The sequence below is a fragment of the Blennius ocellaris genome, assembly GCF_963422515.1.
Source record: "Blennius ocellaris genome assembly, chromosome: 2".
Classification (NCBI taxonomy): domain Eukaryota; kingdom Metazoa; phylum Chordata; class Actinopteri; order Blenniiformes; family Blenniidae; genus Blennius; species Blennius ocellaris.
The window spans coordinates 32,026,171-32,045,436 of NC_137651.1; the positions used below are offsets into that span (position 1 = coordinate 32,026,171).

Consider the following 19,266-nt stretch of genomic DNA (forward strand, 5'->3'; position numbering starts at 1 on the left):
ATATGCTGCATGTCTGCATCATAACATGTTTGTGACAGACATAAAAAGTTAGCGAAGGCAGATTGACTCCGAGCAGCACGAGTGAAGGTGAAACACACTGGAGCCATTCAGAAGAAACTGAGGAGGAGAATGACAAAAGTGAATAAAACAGATGTCAAACCTGCTCAAAATGAAGTTTATAATTCAAGCGGATCATTTGGGGAAGTTAATGAGAGAGTTGGAGACGAGCTGTGCTGCTGATGAAGTTTAAGTTCTGACAGTCAACAGAGCTGCTCTCAGTTTCTGAATGGCGTTTCAGTTTGACTCATTTCATGCTCAAGAGCTTCGCTTCATGGCACGCTGGACTTTCCTTCCCCTTTTTATCCTCAATGTACAAAAATCCAGATTTTACATATTTGTGCTTCGCCGTCTTGCATCCGAACAGAAACTTCAAATGAACGTCATTCAAATGATGGTTACTGTGAAAACTGTCACTACTGCATGACTCTGATGCATGCCTATCAAAATAAACATTTTACATCCACTGCGTCAACAAGAACGACACTCACCATTTCACTTAATAACAAGATAAAACTCCAAACGCACTCAGAACGTTAGAGAGTCACTAAAGGGTGAACAGAAAGGAACTTTCTGAGCTGCACTGAGACATGTTCCGTGGAGAAGTGAGAAAATAAAGCGTGGTTGAGGAGTATTAGCTGTTCATACAGTTTTAGCTGCTCTTCAGCGAAAGTTGACTGACCTCTGACCTTGTCTAGTAAAAATATACAAGCAAATCATCGGCGTATGCACATTGTAACCTCGGATTTCTGCAGGAGAACCATACTGTAACTCCAGGGCCATCTGGCAAAATAAAACTCCAATCTAAAATCCAAATCAAAAGCTGATTTGTGCTTTGATTCAGCACATAATCAAGAGCAAGCGTGTGTGACATTAGCCAAGACATTCATTCTTAAGGCACTTAAAAATAGGTAGCATTGTCGTAAATAGCTGAATGATGAGGTGTTTTTTTTTTATTTAAATAAAACACTGTTTAGTTTAAATGCTAGATTAGTGAGAGTTTTCGCCATTTACAGCCCGGGACGGTCCTTTCAGCTGTCAGCGGCAACACGGAGCACCTCCGTGCAAAGAACCCGGCTGGCTCACTTCAAAAGAAAAGGAAAAGAAATGTGAACAAAAGAGTGAATGAAGAAACAGACAGCAGACGTGAAGAAGAGGAAGAGAATAACCTCGGGAGGGACATTAAAGGAGAGTAGTCTGGAGAAAGGGATGAGAGGAAGGAAGGAGGAAGAAGAGGAGAGAAGATGAGCGGACAGTGTCCTTTATGTATGGGCTGAGTGTCTCTCAGGGCGTCTGTAATGCTTTACACAGACCCACTTTCCAAGGTCGCTGCGCGGCTGCCTTGCCCCAGCTGGTTTCACGTTCAGCTTCGGCCTCATTTCTCTCTCCTCTGTGATGTTCTGTCATCCGACTGTGAGGCACACTATTACTGAGGGGCAACAGATTACCCCCCCGAAAGAGACAAACATATGAGAGGCTGCCAAGATTGTAATCCTGATTATGAAGGAGGTGAGATGCCCTTACACGTAGAAGGAAATCATCAAACCAAGCGGTTTTGGAGACCCAAAAATGTTTTTTTATTTGTTTTGGGGGTTTTTTAACGGGTGCCAGAGTGGGGAATGATGTTCATCTGTGGAAAATGATGATGTCACTACATACATACAGTCTACGGGTACGTCCAACATGTCCCTCCTATCTCTTTATCTATGGACTTTACCTTAACCCCGGGGGGGACATCACCGGGTTAAGGAAAGGTGCTAGGAGGCTTCCTAAAGGTGTTAAGGAAATGTGCTAGGAGGCTTCCTAAAGGTGTTAAGGAAATGTGCTAGGAGGCTTCCTAAAGGTGTTAAGGAAATGTGCTAGGAGGCTTCCTAAAGGAGTTAAGGAAAGGTGTTAGGAGGCTTCCTAAAGGAGTTAAGGAAAGGTGTTAGGAGGCTTCCTAAAGGAGTTAAGGAAAGGTGTTAGGAGGCTTCCTAAAGGAGTTAAGGAAAGGTGCTAGGAGGCTTCCTAAAGGAGTTAAGGAAAGGTGTTAGGAGGCTTCCTAAAGGAGTTAAGGAAAGGTGTTAGGAGGCTTCCTAAAGGAGTTAATGAAAGGTGTTAGGAGGCTTCCTAAAGGAGTTAAGGAAAGGTGTTAGCAGGCTTCCTAAAGGAGTTAGTGAAAGGTGTTAGGAGGCTTCCTAAAGGAGTTAAGGAAAGGTGTTAGGAGGCTTCCTAAAGCAGTTAAGGAAAGGTGTTAGGAGGCTTCCTAAAGGAGTTAATGAAAGGTGTTAGGAGGCTTCCTAAAGGAGTTAATGAAAGGTGTTAGGAGGCTTCCTAAAGGAGTTAAGGAAAGGTGTTAGGAGGCTTCCTAAAGGAGTTAAGGAAAGGTGTTAGCAGGCTTCCTAAAGGAGTTAATGAAAGGTGTTAGGAGGCTTCCTAAAGGAGTTAAGGAAAGGTGTTAGCAGGCTTCCTAAAGGAGTTAATGAAAGGTGTTAGGAGGCTTCCTAAAGGAGTTAAGGAAAGGTGTTAGGAGGCTTCCTAAAGGAGTTAAGGAAAGGTGTTAGGAGGCTTCCTAAAGGAGTTAATGAAAGGCGATCACACTAGTGTGGCAGTCGGACCGCACTTTCACTTGGTGACGTCATAATACAACGGCGACGCAACTTAGTGACGTCTGCTGTGGAGGGGAAGAACTACACGTTTCTGAAAATGGACTTTAAAAAGCACATTTGGGTTTCAGATGATTTAAAGTTGTTCAGTGTAGATTATTTCTTTGGTAACTGACATGATCTGCTCCTTTTTCAGTCATCTTGAGTTTCCCTGAATGCTCGGATGAGCGTGTCCCTTTAAATGTTGTCGCCACAAGGAATTGTGGGACAGCATGAGCTCGCCTCCTTTGAGTCGAGTTCCTAGGCTAAAGGAGGCCCTAAAGGAAGCATCAGTGTTTCCTAGGCTAAAGGAGGCTCGTAAGGAAGCATCAGTGTTTCCTAGGCTAAAGGAGGCCCTAAAGGAAGCATCAGTGTTTCCTATGCTAAAGGAGGCCCTAAAGGAAGTATCAGTGTTTCCTAGGCTAAAGGAGGCTCGTAAGGAAGCATCAGTGTTTCCTAGGCTAAAGGAGGCCCTAAAGGAAGCATCAGTGTTTCCTATGCTAAAGGAGGCCCTAAAGGAAGTATCAGTGTTTCCTAGGCTAAAGGAGGCCCTAAAGGAAGCATCAGTGTTTCCTAGGCTAAAGGAGGCCCTAAAGGAAGCATCAGTGTTTCCTAGGCTAAAGGAGGCCCTAAAGGAAGCATCAGTGTTTCCTAGGCGAAAGGAGGCCCTAAAGGAAGCATCAGTGTTTCCTAGGCTAAAGGAGGCTCGTAAGGAAGCATCAGTGTTTCCTAGGCTAAAGGAGGCTCGTAAGGAAGCATCAGTGTTTCCTAGGCTAAAGGAGGCCCTAAAGGAAGCATCAGTGTTTCCTAGGCTAAAGGAGGCTCTAAAGGAAGCATCAGTGTTTCCTAGGCTAAAGGAGGCTCTAAAGGAAGCATCAGTGGTTCCTAGGCTAAAGGAGGCTCTAAAGGAAGCATCAGTGTTTCCTAGGCTAAAGGAGGCTCTAAAGGAAGCATCAGTGTTTCCTAGGCTAAAGGAGGCCCTAAAGGAAGCATCAGTGTTTCCTAGGCTGAAGGAGGCTCTAAAGGAAGCATCAGTGTTTCCTAGGCTAAAGGAGGCTCTAAAGGAAGCATCAGTGTTTCCTAGGCTAAAGGAGGCCCTAAAGGAAGCATCAGTGTTTCCTAGGCTAAAGGAGGCTCTAAAGGAAGCATCAGTGTTTCCTAGGCTAAAGGAGGCCCTAAAGGAAGCATCAGTGTTTCCTAGGCTAAAGGAGGCTCGTAAGGAAGCATCAGTGTTTCCTAGGCTAAAGGAGGCTCTAAAGGAAGCATCAGTGTTTCCTAGGCTAAAGGAGGCTCTAAAGGAAGCATCAGTGTTTCCTAGGCTAAAGGAGGCTCGTAAGGAAGCGACCAGCCTCCTTTCCTTTGCTTATTGAGAATCAGACAGTTCTTATCATGGCCGCTACACCAAACACTTCCTGGGTTAAAAGTCAATAGATCAGCAGTTAGGAGGGACAATTCGCTCTACTTCTACACACTCTACTTCTATATTTGTATCTTCTGCATTTTTGGTGTATTTGCTGAGTCACAGTGTCCTAAAGGCCTGGCATATGTACGACATGTCTTGAGGCATCGTGCTCTTAGTGACGAGTGAAAATAAAAATGTTTTTTTTGAGAAGGAGGAAGAGGTGAAGACTGAAGACATGGACAGGTGGTCTCCGAGTTGATCAGCTCTCATCACTGCAGGCTAGCATGCTGTGGTAACCGCAGGGCTAATGAGGAGCTTCGTAGCTTAGCCGGAGGCGCTCACCAGAGGCCCGACAGGAAGTCACACAGGGCGAAGGGAATGAGTCACTGCTGTGACTCCGTAACTCCAAAGTCTTGTTTTTGTTTGTTTTTACTGTATACATTTTGTGGGTGTGGCTTATATTCAGGAGTGCTCAATAGTCTAGAACTGATGGTATTTGCTCTGGCCGTGATACACAAGACCAGTTCCAGCAGTTCCTCTGTCTGCACGGAGGCTGAGCCCCAACGTTTCCAGAAGCTAGCGTTCCCACAGAGTAGGAGCATTTTCAAAAAGTTCCACCTCAGAAACTGTTCAAAACTGAGTTTTCAGTGACTATGAGCACCCTGTCATGTCAATGGACTCCAAAATGCAACAGATTTATTCGTGTTATCACTTGAAAGTGTCGCGTTAAATGAGGCCTCAGAACATGAAAGAAACACGCGAGATAATGTTCAAGGCTCTCCCAAAGTTTACTGGACATATTGTCTCCAGCCACGGACAAACACACCAAGAAAGAGGACAACTGACCATTTATCCTCAGAAAGTCATCAATTCATCCAGATTAAATGTTTGGTAAGTCTTCAGGAGATGCGTACAACTATAGCAAGACGTCCATGTGACGTCTGATGGAATCGTGACGCCGCTCTGTGTTGTCGTCTTGGTGAAGCATCTTTTAACCTGATTCAACTTGTAAAATAATCAAATAGAACCAATTGAAACACCTGAAAAAGAAACGCAAAACTAACCGCCATATTGAAGCTGCTTCATTGACGTTCAACGTGTGATCGTGCAAATAATCCCGTGCCTGGATCAGTGGGTGTGGTTGTGGTCGGTCGCCGTGGCGACGAGGCAGTAGGGACAACTGTCCTGCAGAAGACATCTCGTCCTCCAGACCAACAAAGGGGAGCACTACAGGTTGGAGGCGTCGCGGCCAAGCATGAAGTGTGTGTGGCTGTCGGGGGGGTGGGGGGGGGGGGGGGGGGCGTGCAGCTTCACCCCGCGGAGCAACATGGAGGACACTGTGGATCTGCTGAAGACACTGCAGCGCCGGGGGGGCGACACGCACCTCCTCGTCGGGGTGTCATGAAGTGACCCCGCTCTGACCCCCCCCCCCCACCATCTGCCCTCCTCCTCAGCGTCTGACCCCCTCCCACATGCCACAGAAACCAGACAGATGCCCCCGATACCCCGACTCCTGCCCTTCTGCCCCTCCCCGGCATCACAGCAGCACCTCCACCCCAGACCTCCTCCGTCTTACTCCGTCTAATTCCTCCGTCTTACTCCTCCGTCTCACTCCATCTAACTCCTCCGTCTAACTCCTCCATTAACTCCTCCGTCTAACTCCTCCGTCTTACTCCATTAACTCCTCCATCTAACTCCTCCTTCTAACTCCGTCTAACTCCTCTGTCGCGCACGCGCACACACACACACACACACACACACACACACACACACACACACACACACACACACACACACACACACACACACACACACACACACACACACACACACACACACACACAGGTTGGTCCTGACCGGTGGCTGACCTGACGGTCAGCAGCTGCTCGCTGTTTGATGTTTCACTCTGAGGATCATGTTTCACTTCCAGACTTCTTCATCCAATAAGAGACGGACAGAATGAGGCTCCTCTTCCTCTTCCCACCCTGTACCACCACGGTCCGGCACTCCCCGGTCTGGACCCCCTCCCTGGACCCCCTCCCTGGACCCCCTCCCTGGACCCCCTCCGGACTTTTGTAACCTTTGTAATGGCTCCATGAGGTTTTTACAAAGTGATGAGAGATTCGTCATTTCTACTCTATTTAGATTAGGTTCTACTTTTATTGCCCCCATCAATCCCCAGCCCCCCCCCCCCCCCGACCCAGGGTTTTCATATCAACACAGGGCATCTTTACACCATATAGAAATGCCATTCAATGACTGTGTTGTATTTGGCAATATAGAAATACAATTGAATAGAATTGTGATTTCGGGAACAAATGTGACACCTACATTAGTGTTAAGTTACAATAGTTAAAACATCTAAAATAACATACAATATTTGAATCTGCTTAAAAAATAAACAGTTGACAAATGTCAAACAAATCAAAATCAGTTAAAATGGCTGAAAGAGCTCATTTGACAAAGACGGTTAAAATACGGTTAGAAATCTGAAACTCTTCAAAATGTCCGTAGAAATTAGTTCAGCAACCAAAACAAGTCCAACACTAAAGATTTCAACGACTCTCACTTGAAAAACGTAAAGACGTTCTCCTGCTTCTGCTCCACAAACACAAATCTCCATCTGTCTGGACAACAACACAACAACACGACAACACTGACCTCAAAACGATTCACACACCCAGTCACAATGAAAAATGAAACATTAGAACCCTCGGTGTGTGTGTGTGTGTGTGTGTGTGTGTGTGTGTGTGTGTGTGTGTGTGTGTGTGTGTGTGGCAGATGGAGACAGGCTGGACATTACAGCCTCCGGCCTGATGACATGAAGTCATCACATGACAGCAGTGCTGAACACACACACACACACACACACACACACACACACACACACACACACACACACACACACACACACACACACACACACACACACACACACACACACACACACACACACACACACACACACACACACACACACACACACACACACACACACACACACACACACACACACACACACACACACAGTTTGTTTTAAAGCATTGACGCTCTATTTCTTTCTGTGTGACTCCTGATGGTTTCCGTTGCTTCATGTTTCCGTGATCAGAGCTGAAAAATGAGTTAATTAAAAGTCTTCTACACTTTTCTTTAAATAGAATGCAGGAGACTTTTCACAGTTTGTATCTCTCCTTTCTGATCTTCTGCCACAGTACAAACGTCCACAATAGAATACAGTCATAAAGTTATTTTAATGTAGTTTTTCTAATGTTCTGATCACTGTATTTAACATCATTCAGTCCCAAAACAATCTGAATTTCATGAACCAATTTCACGTTTAAACAAAAATCACAAGATATTGATTGTGTGTGTTCATGAAGATAAAAAGAGGCTTTATTTTGTTCTCCATTTCTGGAGAAAATTGAATCATAATTTAGTTGGGATATTGGATTGAGGAGAATCACGTCCAGCATGTTTATTGTGAGCCTTCTAGTGATAAACTGCAGGGCTTTTCAGGAGAGTTCGCTGTGTGACGAGGACCAGCTCCAGCTGTTTGTCACTGCAGCGACGGCTGAAAGGAAGCGACATGTTGCACCTCGTGTGACACGACAGTGGATGTTGGAGAGTCTCTGCTCGTGTCCTCGTCTCTCCTCTGAGCAGAGCTGGACTCTCAGTGTGTGGCCACTCAAGAGTGAGAAGAAGAAGAGAGACTGCCCCGGGCTAAAGGCCAGCTTTAGTCAGCTCACTCAGACTGAACACACACACACACATATGAGAGAGAGAGAGAGAGAGAGAGAGAGAGAGAGAGAGAGAGAGAGCGAGAGAGAGAGAGCGAGAGAGAGAGAGAGAGAGGGAGAGAGAGCGAGAGAGAGAGAGAGCGAGAGAGAGAGGGAGGTTCTCAAATAAGCATCTTTACCAGGAATTCAAGAAAAAGGAGGCTTTGGCGCCATGCTTGGCTGCTCACCCTCAACTACACACACACACACACACACACACACACACACACACACACACACACTGGAGGAAGCAGTCACAAACAGAAAATGCTCTCTCTCTCTCTCTTGCTAACATTCCTCACTAACACAACAACAACGTACCAGGACTATTTTCTGCTGAACGTTTGTGTACGGCGGAGCACATTCCTCCCTTCCTGTTAGAAAGTGGGATAATCGTTCTTTGTCTGATGGAAAGGAGCTAAACACTGGGTCTGACAAGTAAGCCTATTAGCCCCTTTAGCCTTGAGCCAGCGCCACGTACAGAACAGCTTTCTACACCGAAGCTGCTCACTGGAGGTGTTGTGTCACACTGTGTCTGGATGGGAGGGGGGGGGGGGGGGGGGGTCAAGTCCAGTTGAAAAGTGAAAGACGTAAAAGAGGCAGGGTCTGTGCTTGAGCGCAAGGTGGACAAATCATTTTCCACCTGTAAACTCGTAAGCAAGTCAGTAAACTTTAGTTGTATAGCGCTTTTGACAGACAGCTGTAGTAGGTACATCTACAAGATCACGCGAGCAGGTACTAAGTTTAAGAGCTTAAAATGCAAAGATGTAAACAACACAATCGGTGGTCTAAAAAATGCTTCACAGTGTTCGGGATACATAAAACTCAAGTGATAAATAAGGAGACATAAAAATGCTTAAAATGCAGAAACAGGGTGCAGCTCAGTCCAAAATGCTGAAACAAGAACGTTTCCAGGTGAGGTCAGGGAGCGCACGTCTGAAGGATGTGGGTTCTACAGGTGTGGCGCTGTGACTTTAAAGGATCGGTCCCCCGAGTGGTAAAGCAGAGAGGAGGGACCATCAGCAGGAACTGACCTGACGACCTCAGTCCTCGAGCCGGTGGAGGCCTGGCCATGTAGGGCTCGGTGATGTAGGTGGAGGCCTGGCCATGTAGGGCTCGGTGATGTAGGTGGAGGCCTGGCCATGTAGGGCTCAGTGAGGTAGGTGGAGGCCTGGCCATGTAGGGCTCAGTGATGTAGGTGGAGGCCTGGCCATGTAGGGCTCAGTGATGTAGGTGGAGGCCTGGCCATGTAGGGCTCAGTGATGTAGGTGGAGGCCTGGCCATGTAGGGCTCGGTGATGTAGGTGGAGGCCTGGCCATGTAGGGCTCAGTGATGTAGGTGGAGGCCTGGCCATGTAGGGCTCAGTGATGTAGGTGGAGGCCTGGCCATGTAGGGCTCGGTGATGTAGGTGGAGGCCTGGCCATGTAGGGCTCAGTGATGTAGGTGGAGGCCTGGCCATGTAGGGCTCGGTGATGTAGGTGGAGGCCTGGCCATGTAGGGCTCAGTGATGTAGGTGGAGGCCTGGCCATGTAGGGCTCGAAAGGTCAGAACCAACATTTTTAATTCAAATAACCTGGCTTGTATCCCACCTATGTATGGGGACACATTGTGCAGAACATGATAAATGCATTTAACTTAAATACACTTTCCCACTGCTTGAGCATCAATACACTGCCATAACCCTGCACACTGCCATTCACATTCACCCTCTCACACATGCACTGACAACAATGGGAGCCATTTGGGGCTCAGTGTTTTGCTCAAGGACACTTGGACATGTGAAGAGATGGGCAGTCGAACCTTTAACATTCTGATTGACAGACGGCCGCTCTACCACAGAACCACGGTCGCACAAAACAACTCTAAACTTTAACACTGGGAGAACGTTCTAGTGAACAGACCATCACGTTATTACGGTGACTGTCAAAATAAAAGTACCAAGTCCAGGAGAATATGGACTGGGAGTCATGACAAGACGGCGGAAACATTGTTCTGAGTGGCTCTACTGAGCATGTGCAGAACAATGACGAACGACCTGGTGCAGTCGAGCTGCAGAAGCTACTGATGCTAGCTGGAGGTGTTGTGTTGCGCCGACGTCTCGATAAACCCAGTTAACAAATCAACCAGTGAGCGCAAAGCGGCGTATATAAAAAACAACGGAGGGTTTAGGGCTGAGCGACGATCGTCACTGACCAATCAGCAGACGGCGGCGCCGTCACTCCTCACAGACCCGTTCCTCAGTGCTAGGTACCTCAACGGAGTGCTAGCGGAAAGTCGCAGGTCACAGGTTCTTTCCGTACCATCCTCAACTTTAAAGTCGGCTCACGTGAAAACCTGCCCCCCCCCGCCCTGCGACGTGACAGAAAGTGCAGTGGAACTGCGCCTTTACTGCTACTTTTAGTACTCAAAATGTAAACTAAAAGCTAGTTCTATTAGCTTGATCGTTGTTTTCGTTTGCTCTCCACATTCGTTCAGTCTAAAACCCTGGAACCCTGTATATCAGCTGCACTGACATGTTTTAAACTGTTGTGTGTGCTTCAGCTTTGAGATTCCGTTTAATTGAATGCTATTAATCACACACTTGGATCTGCTGCATAACCTCCATATGCACATTCAGGCTAAACGTACTTCAAAGAGCCTGGAGGACCCAGACGTCAGCTATACGTACCTCCTGACAGTGTGATGCCTTTCAGAAAGAAGATGAGCCTTAAATCCCAGACTGATACCTCAACAAACATTTCTATAACCCTAACAGTTCATAATCTGAAGGAGAGACTCTCCTGCGTCGGGTTCCTCTTCCAGTGGACAGAGTTTAATGTCTCTAAAGATCTGAGATGGTCTGAATTAGACTTAAAAGCCTTTTAAAGCCTTTTGAAATGATTGTGATTAATGGTGGTGTGAGTAGAGGCATGCACAAGAAGCAATAAAGAGTCTCTCGCTAACACACACACACACACACCGTTCACCTAACTTGGACATATTGCCTTGATAGTGTGTGACCTGTTTCTGTGGCCTGGCTTAGCCTTCTCAACACTGCCATAAACATGACAGGGCCTCGCGATCAAAGACACACACACACACACACACACACACACACACACACACACACACACACACACACACACACACACCGGAGCTGGCGGTCTCTCCGGGTTTCAACTTCACACACTCGCTCCCGGCAGGACTCTGCCTTGCTCAGAGGCACGGACGCCCACAAGCTTTTCACCTGATTCCCACAGAGAGGAAACACTGGTGAAGCTTAGCGTCTGTGTCCCACTTCTGTGAATCCCGAGCAGGAGGGAAGTGAACAGCGAGCGATTTGTGTGATTTCGGCGGCGCTGTGCCTCCCTGCAGCCGCACGGCGGCGAAACGTGACGTCTCCTAATCCGCTGGAACAAACAGGAACGGTGAAACGGGAGTTTCTTTGCTCGATGCTCTGTAATTCAGGCCAAACATGCAAAACAAGACAATGAGCCGACAGAGCACAGGAGCTGTGTGACGTCCTGGTCCAGACGAGCACTTCTTCGTCAATTGTTTTATCAAGAAGAAAATACGTGACAGCAGGTGTGAAGAACAATGCACGTGAACACTTTCGCTCACGAGGAGCTTAAATAAATGCACAACAAGTGTTTCTGATCCCAATACATCACTGAGTTACTGTGATTTCAACTTACAGTTCATATCTCACACTGACTGGACTGATTATGAAGGAAACCTACTGATGGCCGAGACAAAGCACTGCTACGTGGAAGAATAGACCTCAAGACAACGACGTGACAATTTATACCATGAATCTCACCACAATATGACCCAACAAGTCTACATATAGCGTGTCAATATTTCTGATAGCCGGACGCATGAAGGAGGACTAAGTAGGGCTGAAACATGACGAGACACTAAAGTTGTTGAGACACAACAGAAACATCACACGATCGTAGACATAGAGAGTAAAGCAGATAATCCCACATTTTCCTCTCTGCAACCGCCCTGATTCCTTCAGCAGGGATCCAGAGGAGACGCAGTGTTGGAGTCTGTGGTCTGTGGAGGTGTGAAAGCAGGAAAACAGATAATCGCACTGAAATGCGGAGTTGGCCTTTGGGTCGGCCTGGACGGCGCGACGGAGAGGATGAGCTACTGGAGAACTCCTGGGAAAGACATTACTGTACCGGGCCGAGGCCGTCTCCACTTCGCATGCTAACCTCAGAGTGTGTGTGTGTGTGTGTGTGTGTGTGTGTGTGTGTGTGTGTGTGTGTGTGTGTGTGTGTGTGTGTGTGTGTGTGTGTGTGTGTGTGTGTGCAGCAGCTCAGCTGTGTTTGTCATGAGACGAGAGCAGGAGCCTTTCAGTCGTGAGCCACATCTGACCTTGAACTTCTGACCTCTGAAGAGAACCGAGACGTTCAGGGTCCCTCCAGTTCAAGGAGGAGGAGAACGACACGTCACCTTCCAGTCACATGAGACGCAAAGAAAGTCCTGCTGAGGGAACATTACTTGAGGAGTGATGCTACCAGTGCTATTGTTATGGCTCCTTGCTGTTGTAAACATGTCCTGCACATATCCAACACACAGTGTTTGAATGTCTTCAGCTGATTCCACATGCATTTTAAGTCTGAGATGTTTTCTGTGTTGAGAGTTCCCAGGTCTTGTAATCTTTTCAGAATATATTCTGTCTCTCTATTTCCAACAGATTTGACCTTGCCACAGATCATCTCCTGCATCAGTGTGCTCTACAGAAAGTGTTCTAAGTGTGACAACAACGTCTTTATAACGCCTGGTCATTAACTCATCTTCTAAACCACCTCAGACTCACTGACTGGACCTGACCTCAGCTCTTAGGCAGCTCAGCTTCAGAGGCTGCTGGTCCAGGTTCAGGATTGTACACATGAATTCATCCATAGTTCACTGGCACACAATCTGAAGATCACGTCAGCAGACTGGCTTGACTCTGTTCTGGTCTTATTGTACATTCACACCTGCTTGAAGTACAATGTTGAGACAACTGTCTATCCTGGACATGTTTCTTTTCAACAGTAAAGAATAATAACATTTGTATGATTATAAAGATGCCATTTTCACTCTCTCCTTAGAACCGCCATGGAAGGTTTTGGAAATTACGAACCACATGTTCAAACCCGCATAGTCTTGGAGTAGAAAATCTAGCTTTCACCAAAAAGTCCCTATAAATGAATTTCCACCACAGCAGGTAGAGCACCTCACTGTCCCCGGGCATGTTGGACATACTGTATATAGAGTGTGTATAAGGAGAGACTGGAGCTGATACATGTATGGAAGCGGAGACACAAACACACTCTGAGGCTGTGGACAGGTCCAGCAACACCTCTGAGACTGTGATCCCACCTTTCCTCTCAGTGCCATGTCACTTGGGTAAAGGGTGAGAAAGCAGGAGGCAGGATGCTATCGAGCTAAGTGCCTGGGTTTTATCTCTCTGCCTGAAGACATAAAGTAGCACTCTGGGAGTCTGGGACTCCAATTCCCAAAGAGCTTCTGACACAAAATGGACACCTCTGTCTCCGAATGCCACTCCACATTTAGAGGGAAAAAGGTCAGCGTGGCTGTTTTCTTTCACAGGAGAAAGTCCAGGTTGACACACACGAGGTTTCCTCGCTTCCCGTTTCTCCTACTGGAGTCCGAGCCGGTCCAGAGTTTGATGAATTAAACCAATCGATGCGGTTTGCGGAGAGAAGCTGAAACTTCACCGAGGGGAGGCAAACTGCTCATCAACGGGAGCCCAGACTGGATCTGCTCCCTCCCTCACTACCACAGCTAATGCTGTGGACGCAGCCATTAGCTCACCCTCGCTAATGCTGCAGATTAATGGAGGATCAGAGTCACAGGGTAAGCAAGGGGCCAGACTGCAAACACACACCTTATCCCACCAGCGCCTACTGGGCGAGAGAGAGCGGCCCTCGTGATGATCAGCACTCTCTCTCTCTCTCTGGAACACACGCACGCACGCACGCACACACACACACTTGGTGGGTGTTGTAAATCTGAGCAGCAGGCCGTGCAAGGCCAGCAGGGAGTTAATAGCCGGCTCATAAAACCCTGAGGAGGAGGTCAGCTCTGCAGCCAGCAGCCTGAAGGGGGGGTGGGAGGGTGCTCCCAAGCGTAGCTGACACTTCGAACAGGATGAAGGGTGACATTTATATTCATATTGTGGGAATGAGCTCCGAGGATGAGCTGTCCTAGTGACTCTCATGTACAGCTGTATGCTGATGACACCATCATTTATACATCCAGAACATCCATGACTGCTGCACTGTCTTCATTGCAGGCCAGCTTCAATAGCATCCAACTTGCTCTTTCTCATCTCCATTTAGTTTGAAACACAAGTAAGCCTACATGTTTGGTATACAACAGAATTATACCACATGGCTGGAATTTCAGAATTTCTTCTTTCGAATTCTTCTGAGATTTTCTATTTTTGAACGTTACAAGTATTTTAGCATCTGGCTTGACAGAAAACATTTCAAACCCAGATGAGTGTTCTGCTCATGATAAATAAATAAATAAATAAATGAATAAATAAAAATAATAATTAATAAATACATAAATAAATAACTAAATAAACAAATAAATAAATAAAATGTGCGCGTGCGTGCGTGCATGAGTGTGTGTGTCCTGTAATGACTAAGGTAAGCACCTGTGCAGATGGCGTTGACATCCCACACTGTGAGCTGATGTGTGTTTGCGTGTTTCCATGAACCTGTCCGGGTCCTGCTGCTTCCTAAACTGAGTCCAGGTGAAGAGACGGTGGGTGGATCTGTGTTGCTTTGCTCAGTTATAACCTTAAGATCTACGTTCCCTCCTAAAAATAATTATAATGGTTGACACACCTTTTATTTTCTATGTTTATCATCCAAAATACACTGTGGCTCGTTCCTTGGGTATTGTGTCGGCACAGGTGCTGCAGTATTTACCAAATCCTCCTGCTTGAGTTCAGCAGTCCTGTTGTTTTCAACTTAAACCCAGACGCTGAAGCATAATCAATACAAATGGCCACGGATCACAGAGAATGAAGCACCCTTCCTTCAGTCGACTCCACTGTGTCTGTTTGCTCCCACTAAAGTGAACCAAGTCGTGTTGGCCGGTGTCATGTGACAATTCTCCACCTCCGTAACTTTGATAGGTGTTGATCCACCGTGGGTTTCATGAGAAAGAAACGTGTCAGTGGGAGTCGGCGGCTGAGAGGCGTGCTGGCGTGGCTCCAGCGCCGTCCTGTCACAGGGAGGAGGGTGGGTCAGCTGATACATCCACCGCCTGAAGCCCCGTCAGGACCGAGCTGGGTCTGATAAAGTGGTGCAACGGTTGTGACACAGCTGTCAAAAATACTGACAATCACAGCGGGAGAGATGGAGGCATGACAGCAGGATGCTTCACTGCAGCACTGCCACTCCATGGTCGATAGAGCGTCCTCACACATTCAGGAAGAAAGGACTGAGATACCAGGGACAAACACAACACCTGTACACAAAGAGACAAATCCTGAGCTGCTGCGGCGTCCAGACACACCAAATACCGGCGATGATCACAATAGACGATGCTTGGCAGTGGGTTGCAGTACTGACGTGTGCCGTCTGCTGCTCAGTCATTCATGAACGATCGCAAACGCTTGTAAATATTGAGCATGCAGCCATCCTAACTGCTTGTCCATCATTCACATCAATGAGCTTCCAAACACATGGATGGCGAGGAGATTCCTCAGCACTGCTTCACAGGGGAGATGACAGGTAAGGGCAGGAAGGGACAGAAGAAGACCAGGAAGAGGGGGACATACAGAGAAAATTCAGGGAAAGACAGGAAGCGGCTGAAAAGAGCTGTGAAAAACAGAAAACACAAGGGAAGGACAGGAAAATGCAGGGAAAGGAGAGGATGAAGCTTCAAATGAGAGTGGAAGAGGCAAATAATGTGAAGGGGAATACAGACTGACTTCAAGAGCAAAGTGTCGTTTCTTCTTCTGGACCACTTATTGGTCTGAAGTCATCTGAAAGTGTACGTATGTACTCCAAACATGTGGAACTGTCGGTGTGGCAGATGTTCATTACCACTGGTTTCAGCCGTGGCGTCACTGAGCGCCATGCGGCCCCCCGGGGAAATCCATCATGAGTGAAGGACTCTTCACACTGGACTCTTCAGTTCAAAGACAACACTGTACCCAGATCAAAGCACGGCCAGTCTCATACCACACACACACACACACACACACACACACACACACACACACACACACACACACACACACACACACACACACACACACACACACACACACACACACACACACACACACACACACACACACACACACACACAGAAGGCATGATAACGTGTCCATAATCTGGGCCGCACTCTGGTAAACACACATGCAAACACACAGTGTGCGACCGAACTGCTGCTGCAGCTGATCAAAGGGAAGAATGTGACGGATAGAGAGCAGATAAGTGAGAGACGAAGAAGAGGCTGTACTTCACTAATCACGCTGCTGTGTGGCAATAACCCAAGATAAGAGCAGCTCCAGCTTACACACATCTAACAGCATTCCACACACACACACACACACACACACACACACACACACACACACACACACACACACACACACACACACACACACACACACACACACACACACACACACACACACACACACACACACACACACACACACACACACACACACACACACACCTAACCATCCTACTCCACTTGTGCAGCAGCATTTCAGAGATTGTGGATGTTTCCAAAATCAAAGCAAAAGGTAAAAAACCGCCACCGCCGCCAACAACAACAACAACAACAACAACAACAAAAACGTCCAGCAAGAGGGACGCTCACAAAAAGTGTTGAATGAGCCGATGTGTACATTCCTCATGGAACCAACATGGCTGCCGCTGCTTCTTCATATTGCAGTGAAGACGGTGTTAGAGGCTCTGAGGTGTTTCATTAGGGAGGGAATTCTTACATGATCATCAAACTGTCACTGTTGAATTCTTTATTGAGTTGTTATTGAATTGTTCATCGTATTCTAGGCTGCATGGTGGCAGAGTGGTTGGCGTCCTGGACTCACAACAAGAAGGTCGTGAGTGTAAATATGTAACTATGGCCCCGGTGTGGAGTTGGCATGTTCTCCCTGTGTGTGAGGGCTTCCTCTGGTTTCCTCTGGCTTCCTCTGGCTTCCTCTGGCTTCCTCTGGTTTCCTCTGGCTTCCTCTGGCTTCCTCTGGTTTCCTCTGGCTTCCTCTGGCTTGCTCTGGCTTGCTCTGGCTTGCTCTGGCTTGCTCTGGCTTGCTCTGGCTTGCTCTGGCTTGCTCTGGCTTGCTCTGGCTTGCTCTGGCTTCCTCTGGCTTCCTCTGGCTTCCTCTGGCTTCCTCTGGCTTCCTCTGGTTTCCTCTGGTTTCCTCTGGCTCCCTCTGGCTTCCTCTGGCTTCCTCTGGTTTCCTCTGGTTTCCTCTGGCTTCCTCTGGCTTCCTCTGGTTTCCTCTGGCTTCCTCTGGCTTCCTCTGGTTTCCTCTGGTTTCCTCTGGCTTCCTCTGGTTTCCTCTGGTTTCCTCTGGCTTCCTCTGGTTTCCTCACACATTCATGGGTCGATTCAGAAAGGAATTTCCCCTTGATGATTAATACAGTGCTATATATACAAATAATTTAAGTCAGGAGACTGTATTTGTTCTTTTGTTTGTGTTGGTTTTTTGAACATTTGAAGCTGGGATTATTATTATTATTATTATTATTATTATTATTATTATTATTATTATCGTTGTTGTTGTTATTCTCATTATTGTTATTAATAATAATACGAATAAGAATAAGAATACGAATAGTAACAACAACAACAACAACGGCAATAATAATAATAATAATAATAATAAAAATAATAATAATAATAATAACAACAACAACAAAACAACCTGCTGTGACTGGACAGTGTTTTAATCTTTCATTTTGGATTTGAAGAATTAATCCCACTTCATGGTCTCGTTTGAATTTCTGTCATTTTTAATTTCCAGAGCATGAATTCATTGAAACGTCTTAATGACAGTAGAGTCAATGTTAAGATGCATATTGTATATTCTGCCTGTTGATGATGCAATGATGAAGATGATGATGATGGTGATGATGATGATGATGATAGATGCAGTGGCAGAATGAACCTGAACCTCTTTTGAAAGCATGCTGGAGCGAGAAGCGTCTTTGCGGGCTGTGTGAGGAATGGACTCTGCTCAGTGAGCTGATAAGTTTCAATGTGAAAAAGTCCCAAGCGATCACAGAGGAACGACTGCGACGGTTCCCGGTTTCTAAACGCTGAGTTCACCCTGGAAGCCTCCTCCAGGCAAACCTCCCAGAGTCTGTAAACTCTCCAAAGCTTTGGTCTATATTTATTTACCGACACTCCACGCCACCGGGTGCACACAGAGGTTAGAGAGGTAACCCAACCGAGTGGAATCAGAAACAGTGGTGATCAAAACTCCACGAGCAAAGCTAACATCTGTGGTCGGAGAGAAACAGGCGACTGTGGGATGCCCGGCCTGCTGATTACATAGCAGTGTTGTGTGCCGAGCTTTCAACTGACAGATTGTGTATTTCCCCGCTGCTTTGGTGTTGTGTTTCACAAAGATGGGGATTACGGCCATGTGACAAAAATAACAATATTTCTAAGATTAAACCCAGAATTCTGAGAAGCGAATGTGCAAAAGTCAAACGTGACTGAAAATTGGCTTCCATGTTGTTTGAGTGGCTCCCGGTGAAAACCCCTCTTGAATTATTCCTCTCATGACTTCCTTCAGAAAAAAAAAGACACTGCAGGAACTGGAAAATTAGGGTAATATATTGAGTCAATTACTGTAATCAATTTATGAGCAGTGTGTTTGTATGATGAAATTATAAGACCTAAAATCATCTGTGACATTTCAGCAAGTCAGATATGTTGGTGTTCCTGCCCACGGCTCACTCTTCCTCCCAGAGCTTCACCCAGAAGCTGTGTGCTGCACAATGATCACGTTTAACGGTGTCTTACCAGCAGAGGATGTTCTAAACAAATCCGTCTGAACTGCAAAGACACGTCGACTGAACGACATGCTTCTCTTCACACATCAGGCTTCAGAAATCTGAAAGCCGGATTTAGAAGAGAGATGCACCGATCCAGGTTTTTCCACTTCCGATACCGATACCAGAATTTGGATATCTGCCGATACCGATGTTCCGATACCAGAGCTCCGTTTGCTTTACAATGGTTTTTATCAGTAAGATTGGTTTTATACGAGGCTGTAATAAACTCTCTACAGGCAAGTATGACATGTAGGGATGTTTGCATGTTTTCTCTCAACATGCAGCCCGAGGTTCGTACAACGGCTTTGCAAACATCCACTTTGATGCTTTGTGGTGTTTCGAGCGTA

General features: G+C 46.7%; 1 protein-coding gene across 1 annotated transcript in view; it reads right to left on the bottom strand.

Annotated features, from left to right (window-relative positions):
* The window catches only part of bcas3 (BCAS3 microtubule associated cell migration factor), a 370,231-nt gene that overhangs the window by 121,021 nt on the left and 229,944 nt on the right, over positions 1–19,266 (bottom strand). The window lies entirely within an intron of this gene.